Genomic DNA, 10,517 nt, shown 5'->3' with positions numbered 1-10,517 from the left:
GGAAATCCAGCCAGCTGGGAACTGCTCTATGTTCGAAATGGGAGAATTGTCCTGCACATCAAGAGTGTGACAGAGGTTCACTGTTTGTTTTTCAGCTCGGCTTAGCTAAATCTGCTTCCCCTGCTCGGTGCTGGTTGCTGCTGTTTGGTCCGCTTGACCTTGTTTCAGTTCTTGCCTGCTTCTCACCCCAGCCCTTTTTCTGTCGTACAGTCTGTTGTTCCCTGCCTTTGGCCGTGCCCTTCCGCTTATCCAGCTTACCCAATTCAAAACATGTTTCTCTGGTTCCTGTGCTTCTCCCACAGATTTTGTAACTGATGCTGTCATGGTGCCTGACTCATAAAATGGTGCTTTGATTCGTGATCCCTCTGCCTGGACTTAGCTATAGGACACAAGTGTGTCTTGGTCCCGTCTCCCACAACCTCCCTATGTCTGGAAACCGGAGCAGATAATGTCCTGGATCCAAGAGAGGTGGCCTGAATGCCAAGATTTACTCTTTCCTGTACATAAGCTGAGGTGATGCCTCAAGTGAAAGCGACTCCTCTTGAGTGAAGGTAGGAGAAGGGCTTTGCATTATCTCCTACCAATAACTGGTGTGGCCTTTACACGGAGGTTTGGTGACGAAAACTTTAAAACATGGCTGAGGGATTTTCATCTCAAAGAAAGAGACATAGCAAGAGTACCTCACCTCAAACAGGGGAATGAACACGGGGCTTCGGGTAACAAGTGGCACAAGACGAGTGAATAAAGCTGCTGACAATGCAATTACAGAAAGGCATTTGCGACTTCCTGGGGTTCTATTCGTTTCTAGAGCTGATAATGAAGGGGAGTTAAAACTTCCTTCCTTTTTAGTGCCACAGGACAAACCGTGCTTCTGTGCTCCTTTACAGCTCTGAGAGCTCGGTAGGCAGAAACTTACTGAATCAAAGAAAATTCCGATTTGAGGCAGGTGTTCTGGGGAGACCGGGCAAGAAACAGGGGTGTGCTAGGGAGACTTATGTAAATTGCAAAAGGAAGAAATTATTCACGGGACAGGGAAAGGCCTTAAGGAGCTACTAATGTGCAATCTCTCTGCTGCAAATTATGGGAAAGTAACCCATTTTTTGGTCTTTATTTTTGTTTCTTATGTAATAGCTCATCTCCAAAAGGATTTAGAGCAGATTTCCCTAGAGTGACTAAGCCAGTTTCAAAAATCTGGGAAACAAAATCTGATTGGGAAGGCTGCTTTTCCCCTCTGTACCCAACCAAACAGATAAAAATATGACTGTGGCTTATTTAATACAGGCCATCAAGGTTACCACCTCACCTTGGAAGGGATCCAGCATAGAAATTCTGGTTTGTTTTCTAATTCTCATAAGCAAATCCTTTTAACAAATAAAAGGAATGGTAAAGGATTGTAGCTTTTTTTTTCTTTTTTCTTTTTTTTTTTTTAACAGAAAAGAGGAAATGGAATTGCAGAGGGGGTTCCTATTCCTTTGCCCTCAAAGAAAAGGAAGCAGCATGAGCATGAATCTCCTGCCTGGAAGAATGAATCAGCCATCTGGCAGCTTGGGTTTATTCTGATCTTCTCCAGTGGTGAACCTCTGGCCATTAATTCAGACATGGAATTGGTACCTACCCTCTCCTCGCTCAGTTTCTTAACTGAGTGACTGATCAAGAGCTCTTTTGGGATCAAGCATAGTGGAAGCCCTTGTTGCAAAGTCTTTGTTAAATCATCTCTGAATTGGGCTCAATATCAGAAATGGTGGACTTTGAAGCTCTTGAATTGTAGCTGTTATGAGAAAGGTGACATAGTCCTGTAGAATACTTCCTCCTACAGTTCTCCTCAGAACTTCTTTTCTGTTAGATTCAAATCCCTTCTAGAAAGGTCAGAATTTAAAATATCTCTATTTCCTTATCATGCTTGGATCACACTTCTTTTTTGCTTCTACATTTTTTCATTGTATTGGAAAGGATGCTACAGTGCTAAAACTATATAGAAACTTTAAGATGTTGTTTGACTTCATCACAAAGTCTGAACAGATGGTAGAAGCCCATTCTGCAATTGCTAGCTTACAAAAAGTGGTGTGCTAGCAGAGAAACTGCTTTTCATCTCCTCTTCCCTCTTGTACCAACTGGACGACTCAGTCCCAGAAGCATGGAAAATGCAGAAGTTAGACTCGTCAGAGAGACAGTTTTGTCCCTCGTAAAGACAACAAATAAAACAGTAAGAACTTGTTGCATTTTTCTGCCCCCTATATTCCCACCCACCGCTTGAGAGATTGTTGCATTTGCTCCTTAGATGGGTACTATATAAACTGGTTTATGGCGGCTATTTGCATGATCCGAGTGTGGTGCTGTGTTAGGAATCCTCCCAGGGCACAGCTGGCTTAAGAAACTCCCACCTTCTGGTCACTGGAGCAGAGCAGAAACATTCCTCTATAGGAGCACAACTACCTTCAGTTGTGCTGACTGAATTGCTTACGTAGTTGTACTCTAAATAGCATCTGAGAAATTATCTGGTTTAGTGGAAAAAAAAACCCCAAACAACCAATCCCTTAGAAAACAAATGGCCCTCTCCCCTTCTCTGATGAGGCAACAGTTTTCCTTTGACAGCGGCCGGGCAAACAGCTGAACGAACAACTGGCAGGGAGGAAATGAACTGGAGAGTGCAAAATCCTCTTAGGCGGGCTCTGTGACCAACGGTTCCTCATGTGCCGCTGCACCTGGAGTCTGGTCTCCAGAGTGTGTCCATGCTTTGTTGTCACGAGTTTAAAAAAGCAAATTCTGTCATGTGAGACAGGAGACCCCAAAGTATGACAAATGTGGGCTTCCAAGGTCTGAGTCAGCTTTGGAAATGGGCTGAGCTCTCTGCCACGGTGTTGTCAGCACTTGCACACTCATTCCTTCACAAACACAGGCTAAAAACGATGTCACGTTTTCTTCTGCTAAACACATTTGCCTAAAAAAATCTCAGCTATGAGGTCAAGTGTGAACTACAGTGTTTTGGGAATAGACCAAATATCTGACGCACATGCTGATATGTGGATTTTATGCACAGCTGACTCGGAAGCTGCTTCGGTGTTGTGCTTCTGCCAGCTCTCGCAGTGGACTGCTATAATCTTGCAAAGTTCTGGATTTGGGTTGTAATATGAGTAGCCCTATTGTATCTCAAGCAGAGGATACATTACTGGAATTCCGTGTGCAGGCAATATGTTAGTTTTGGAAGCATGTAGTTTATTTTTGTGGAAAAGTTGTCTATCTGGCAGCTGTCAGAAGCTGACTTTGTATGGGGAAGGCACAAATGGATCCAGCTCCTTTCCATCTATTTCTATGTGTAATTTAACAAGCATACAGATCATGGGCAAGTTTAAAACTTACTTGAGGTTTGGTATGTTAGCGTTTGGGTTTTTTTTTAACAGATTATCTTTTATTCACAATTCTTCTACAATTTCCAGACACACATTAACAGATGCACATTAAAGATCAGCATCTGTAACTGAAACCTTGAACATAGTTTTATGACTAGGCATTCAGGACACCATTTTAAAGTGTTGCCTAGAAAGCAATCTTTCTTCTAATTTTCTTATTTTTTCCCCAACCTTGAGAAGAGGTGAAAAAAAACATTCTGAAAGGTGAATTCAAGCTATAGAATACAATTTATTAGAATATAATTTATTTTTCTGTTTCATGGACCAACTGACAGATTATATCTGGAATTGCTAGGTGACATCAACTCATATTACACTAGTTTTTTATTTAAAACACTCCTTATCTGATCACAGTTTCCATTATGAGCGTCATTTGCTCTTGGATGCCTCATCTTAGTTTTGAAAAGACTGGAACTGATGGATCCTCTTCTCTTAAATGTCCTGCCTTTGTTAAGCAGGTGAGCAGAGTAACTCAGCTTAGTGCCTGCTTAGTTATGCTAACCCTCTCCCCAAAATTAAAAGTAGATAAACACAAGAGGATGATTAGAGTAATTACCAGGACAAAACTATTCTTGTGCTGACTGATTTAACTATAAGCTTACGTGCAAGTATTCGGCATGAGTAATACGCTTGGCATTACACAATACAGAGAAAAAAAGTGTAGAAGGAATTACTGAATTGTGCATTTAGAAAAATAAGCAACACAAATTTTATATTTAGTTAAATATTCTATACTGCTTATACGCGATCGTTTCAGTTCAGACGAATCTTCACGCAGGGAGGAAAAAGGAATCGCGTAGGAGCAGGTGCCAATTTAAACTGGGAATGCACTTAGTGACGGGCAGAAGCTGAAAACGTTTCGGGCGAGCGCTCCCAGCCACGAGAAATGCCACCAGTGCCAGCAAACACTGCGCCTGTTTGTACCGCCACGCAGGCTTGGAGTTCTCCAGATAAGGCACCCATGCAGGCAACTGTAAATTTATCTTCAATACCACAGGCTCCCTTGCACACAACTTTGCCTCCCGAGCGCAAAATGAACGGAGACCGGGCAGCTGGGCTGCGGCTGGCTTTGACGGGGCAGCGGTGGCCTGGCGCTGGCGGGGACGCCGGCCCGGGAGCCAGCGGCCTCAGGGCTCGCCTCACCGGTCCCCTCGCCTTCCGCGCTGGTAGCGAGGAAAAACTGCGAGACTGAACTTTGCCTCCGCTGAACAATTATTTTCTAATTACTTCTGCGTGGCAAGGGGAAAGGACACCAGGCCCCGCTCTCGTGTGAGGCAGGGCGCGTCCCTCGGGCCCCCCTCAAGCCGCGGCGGGGCCGTGCCGAAGCTCGCTCTCTCCTTTTTCGGCCGTCCGCCTCCTTTCGGTTACCCGATCCTGCCCCGAGAGCGAAGCCAGCAGCCGGGCCTCCTTCGCCGACCGCGCACGGAAGGGGCCGGTCCCGCACCACCACCCCCGGGCCGACCCGGCCCATCCCGGCCCCTCTCCCCCTCCGGCGCTCCCGCCGCCCCCCGCAGGCCGGGGCGGGTGGTGGTGGGGAGCGGGCGGTGCGCGCATGCGCCGCACCTTGTTTACCCGTCTCGGCGCGGCCCTGCCGCGGGCGGCCGGCAGGTGTCGCCCCACGCCCAGGAGAGCCGGGCGGGCCCGCTGGCCGCCAGGTGGCGCCTGCGCCCTCCATTCGCTCGCCAGCCGCCGAGCAGCGAACACCCCAAACAATCCCCAGCGCCGCCGCCAAATTAAATAACCTGCCCGCGCCCCGCGCCCTCCCCGAACAACCCCCCCCTCCCCCCTCCGCCGACAAGTCTCCGGGTCGGGCCGGGCGCGCAACCGGCAGCCGGGCCGGGGATATAGGAGCGGAGCTACGAGCTTGGGCCTCCTCGCTGCCTACGCCGACACTGGGCAAGGTAAGTTAGAAAATGGCGGCGAAGCTTCTGGAAGTTTGGAGGGGGGACTCGGGATCGCGGTGCGTGGCTGCGGAGAGAGGCCGGGACGGGGCCTGCGGTCCCCGGGCCTGCGAGGACGGCGCGGGGCGCTAGGCCGGCTGGCCACAGGGACTCCGCGCAGCCAAGATGGAGGACGGCGGGGCCGAGCCGCGAAAACACTCCAGCCCCCCGCTTCCCCACCCCCCCTTCCCAGCGCGCCTCGGCGGGGAGGGGGGAGGCGAGCGGGAGCGCGAGTGAGAGAGCGAGAGGGCGCCGAAAGCGGCCCCCGCTGCCCGCCCGGAGCCCCGTTCCTCCTCCCCAGAGCCGGCCGCGGGCAGGCCGGGCCCAGCGCTCGGCGAGCTAAAATGGAGAACCACCTTCTCCTCCTCCCCCCTTCTCCCGAGCCGAGCAGGGGCTGCTGGCAAGATGGAGGACTCGGGCATTGTGTGTGTGTGTGGGCAAGCCGGGCCGGGCCGCTCTGGGGGTAGGGAGGGAGTGGAAGGGGGGGGTCGAGGCGGCTGCGGACGGAGCGGGCCGCGCTCGGGGCGGAGGGGGGGAGCGCTGGGCCGCGCAGGAGAAAATGGAGGGGCGGCTGGCGGTGCCCCGGAGTGGAGTGTCGGGGGAGGCCGGGGAGAGGGGACTCCCCCCCCCCCCCCCCGACAGCGCTCCCCCTCCTTCCCGCCGTCCAGCAGCCGAGCTTCTTCCTGCCAGCCCGCTCCCGGCGGCTTCCCCGCCGAGGGGAGTGCCGGGGGATCCTTCTCCTCCGTCTCGCTGCCCCGGCTCGGCCGGGCTGGGGCAACTCCGGTCGCCTGTTCCCGAGCGTCTGGGTCGAGGGGGCTGGCGGGAGCGAGTTCCCCCGGCCCAAGTGAGGACGTGGGGACTGACCTGCGCCTTCCCCCCTTCCCCCCCTTCGCTGCCTCTTCCGAAAGAGCTGGCGACCCCCCCCAGCTCGGGGAAGGCCTTTGTGGGGCGAATTTTCCCCTCCGAGTGACTTTGGGCGAGCCCCTCGGCGGCTGCCCGCTAAGAGGAAGAGTTGTGGCAGTTTCCGTTCGGCTTGCTTTATTTTTTTTTTTTTTTTTTTTTTGTAAAGAAAGGGCGCTTGCCAACTTGTGCCGGGGCCGCCCGATGCCGGGAGCCGCGTGTTGCAGGAACCCCGCTGGGCTCTCGCCGGCCGTGCCGGGGGAGGGGGGGAGGAGGAGGAGGAGGAAGAAGAATGCTTCTTACTGGGGGGTTTTGGCGCCACTTTTGTTTTAGATAGTTGCTCCTCTGCCCCCTCCTCCTCGGCACGCACTGAACTGAGCTGAACCCTGCCCAGGTAGGAAGGGAGAGCTTTCGTGGTGTTTCTCTTTTTTTCTGGGCGCTTATTTTCGCTACACAGATTTAAAAAAAAAAAAGGAAAAAGATATACAGTTGTTGCCGTGGTGGAGGGACAGGGGATGAGGAGCGGGCGGCGGACAAGCGCAGATGGTCGGACGGGGAGGCCCTGTTTTTCGGGCGTTCTTTCCCCCCTGCCCGAGCGCATCCCCGGTGCCCGCGCCGCTGCCCCCCCCGCCGCTCGCCCTCCATGCCCGCCTCTGTCGCTGGTAGCGTTGTATAATCCGTCCGTCCCGTGGAAATCCGGGACCGACCGACCTATTTTTTTTTTTTTTTTCTCCCTCTGTTCTCACCCCCGAGAACGGGGAGCGAAGGCCCTCGGCCCCCTCTTTCGCTGCTTTTTGTTTATTTATTGCACTGCCCGGGCTCGGCCCTTGCTGTTGTCTTCCCGTGGGATGCGGTGTTCGGAGTTAACACAAACTTTCAATAACCGCTGCGTCCTCTGGTGTAGTTACTCTGGGCGGGCTTTTTTGTTTGTTTGTTTGTTTTTTTTTTTTTTTTTTTTTAAATTACTTTTCGCTGCCCGGGCAGCACTGCCGCCCCCCCCGCCCGCGCTGGGTCAGCGCTCTCTTCCCCTGCGCTCCCCGGAGCCACACCCTGGCGTGTCCGGTCTCGTTAAGGCGCCTGATCCGTCGGTGTGACCCCGCGTTTTGCCCTCGCAGCCCCCCGGGAGTAGCGTCCGTCCCGGCCGGCCGCAACGGGAGCGCCCGGAGGTAACCCGGGCTCGGCTGCCGTCTCCCCCGGCGGGGCGAGGAGGGCCGGTGTCGGCGCGGCGGGCCGCGCCGGGGGCGGGCGGGCGGGTTACCGAACTGCGTCACACGCGGCCCCGCCGGGGCCTGCTCCGCCGCCGCCGCCTGGCTCCGCCCGCCGCCCATTGGCCCGCTCCCGGGCGGGAGGTGGCGGCGGCTTCTTCCTGCCGCGGCCCGGCCGGGCCCCCCGGCGGGCGGGGGCTCGGTGCCCGCGGAGGCGCGGGGCGGGCGCTGCCCGGGCGCGTTGGCAGCGCGGCCGCTTCGGAAAGGCGGCAGCAGCGCGGAGGGCACCTCGTGTGCTCCGCGCCGGCTCCGCGCTGGGGGGGAAGGAGGGGAAGCGCGACTTGGATCGCTTCCCTCGGAGCCCTTGTGCGACCGGTTTTGTGCCATCTGGGAGTTCTGTTCAATCCTGGTTTAAATGACCAGAAACTCGAGTTCCGAGGGTTTCCTACAGTAAGACGTTCTCCAAGTGCAGGTCTCGCTGTTAACTCTTGGCAGTTCAGTCTCGGTTTGTGATTGACGACTTTTCTCGTTTATAATGCTTGGCCATTCGAAACAACTTTTCCCCCTTTCCATATTCTCTCTTCCCTAAAGCCAGTATTTATTAATGTACTTACTATTCGTGGAGTGTTTATCTGGTATTGAGCTGTTCAGGGCCCACAAAATATCCATGTGCAGGCTGGTTGGTTATGTGCAGGTAAATAAATACCACGAGTGATTGTGCAATTGACAGACATTAATCTCTGTCTTCTTGGTATCACTTGCCCAACTCTTAAATTTGCGGGTAAATCTTGGTAGTGATCAGTCACAGAATCGCAGTGCCACAGATCTTGTGTGGGGCTCTGTGCTGGGTAAGACTGTTTCTTTTCCCGGATCACCACAATAACAGTTTCATTACAAAATGAAACAAATTACAAAATGAAACAGGGTGTGAGAAGGCAGCCGCCATGCTGTTAGCATAAACCCTCCTCTTTTTGCTGCTTTTAGCACTGGGGCGGAATGGGGGGGAATCCCCATACTGTTCTGATTAATTAAACAAAGGCAAAATCTTCAGTTATACAAAGGAGGAAAATATGAATTAATTACCATCTGTAACAGATAGATCTTGCTCCGTAACCGATGGGGCTCATGTGGGTCCTTCTTATCAAAACCAATGACGTTTCATGGTATCATCAACAGGAGCGTTTTGTGCAACCTGTGAAAGAAATCCGTGAATTTCTGTTGCTGTTGTTTGTAGCAATTTAACTTTGTAGCAAGTTAACTTTGGTAAACTTAAGGTTGGGTGTTGTATAAGCTTAAATTCAAAGAAACAAAAAACCCCAGGCATATAACTGGGGGATGGGAGAGACTCTTTAATTTTCCTGTGAAACTTCCTAGCGCTCACATATCTCCCAAGTTATGTATTTGGGCCAGAGTTACGTTTTTGGAGCTTTTTCATCCATTCACAGTTTCAAGAAGATCATACTGAGTAAAATCAATAGCCGATGTAAGGGTTTGTTGAACTTGTATTTTAGAACAGTAGTTAAAATTTATGTATAGATCGTTTCTTTTGGCATAAAGTCTTGATGTTTTACAAGCAAAAGCTGAAATTATTGGTTTGAGTAAGTTGGTTCAAATTAATGGTGCTATGATATTTTAATATATTTTTAAAAAAATTGGGTTCTGTAAAATGACAAAAAATCGGCAGATTCATAGTTAAAACATTCAGTTTAAAAATGCATTGTGCTACTTGAAGGGCATTCTGGTTTTAAAATAGGAGTATTCAATTAACTGGCCGTTAATCTAACTCAAATTCCATAAATGTATCACATTCCAGCTTTACGTGTTAAAGTCTTCAAAGGCATAAATGTGTGGAATGAAGTAATTTCCACTTGGAAGGAGTGTAAATAGTATCGTCAGGTAAATGATCTCTTTCGTTTTATTTTATTTCAGTATAACTTATCAACAGCAACTGAATTATTTTTTAAAAAAGTCATGTAGACAGCTTCTCTTGAATATTACATGCTACTACAGTCTCCTGTAGAAAATAGCTGCAGGCAACAAGCCACTTGAAAGTGTGTGTGCTCTTGTTGATGGGAGCAACTACATTAGGCTTAGTCAAATCATGAAATAATGTTAGCACATCAGAGCATTATGAACTTTTTTAAATTAGATTGCTCTTTGTCACTTATGGTTCAAATTTAAAATGATTTGAGAGTCCTCATTTGTCATTTTCATTTGTGGTGTTACTGTCTCAGTTGTTTTGCTGCAGGCAAATATTATAGCAGAGATTAGATTTTCTGGAACTTGTGTGCCAGCATAAACAGGTTGTATGTTTTACAGAAACTTTAAACACTTTTGTTGCTTATTTTCACCAAATGAATCTCCAAAAGTAAGCAAATATTTCTGCTGGTTACTTATGCTTCTTGGTTGTGTTATTGGAATGCTGTGTTTTGTCAGTTGAAATGAGGTTTTGAACTCAGTGTGATCTCTGCCCACAGCGTGACCATTTCTTCTCTGATTAATTTGAAAATTTAAGAGAATATCGTAGGTGTGAATTTCCAAAATGGTACTGTTGGGTTTTGGTGGTGGGTTTGTTTGTTGTTTTGGGTTTGGTTTTTTTGTTTTGTTTTTGTTTTGTGGGTGTTTGTGTGTGTGTGCGAGGAATTAAGAAAACGTACTGGAAGAGGAATGTTTTGTAGATTCTATGTGTCTCTGTCAGCTAGATGCTAGAATTTCTGAGAGCTTCATCTGCTTCAGTAATTGTCTTGTAATGGAAAGAAGTGATTGATAGCAGCCATCAACATATCAGTTTAATATTCTTAAATAAGCTCTGCTCACTTTCTGAGTATCACATTTGCATTCTGAAAACTTCATCTTCCTTACGTGAGGATCATTGACAAAGAAGAAGAGAGAATGAACTGATAACTTAGTCTTTGGGAAACTGGGGTGGTCAGGGAATTAAGAGTTTTAGATTGGAAAATAGGAAGCTTATACACAACAAATCCGTGGTGGAATGGAAAGTGCTCTTTTCCATATGCATCACAAAAACTTCAGTGGTGACATACAGGCTTATTGCATTGGTTTAG

At 49.7% G+C, this 10,517-nt stretch overlaps 1 protein-coding gene across 10 annotated transcripts in view; it reads left to right on the top strand.

The window, feature by feature from the left end:
• The first annotated feature begins 5,003 nt into the window (after positions 1-5,003).
• Positions 5,004-10,517, top strand: part of STAG2 (STAG2 cohesin complex component) — a 78,576-nt gene continuing 73,062 nt past the window's right edge. For 8 of the 10 annotated variants that reach the window (XR_012589177.1, XM_074601822.1, XM_074601823.1 and 5 more), the window contains exon 1: positions 5,004-5,308. The gene's annotated coding sequence lies outside the window, so the exon portion shown is untranslated. Of the gene's footprint in view, positions 5,309-6,440; positions 6,642-7,303; positions 7,414-10,517 lie in introns of those variants that run through there. The other 2 variants (XM_074601819.1, XM_074601820.1) reach the window with 2 other exon arrangements.

This window comes from Larus michahellis, chromosome 9 (genome assembly GCF_964199755.1).
Source record: "Larus michahellis chromosome 9, bLarMic1.1, whole genome shotgun sequence".
Classification (NCBI taxonomy): domain Eukaryota; kingdom Metazoa; phylum Chordata; class Aves; order Charadriiformes; family Laridae; genus Larus; species Larus michahellis.
Note: the sequence above shows the minus strand (reverse complement) of the source record. Positions and strands in the feature narration are given on the sequence as shown.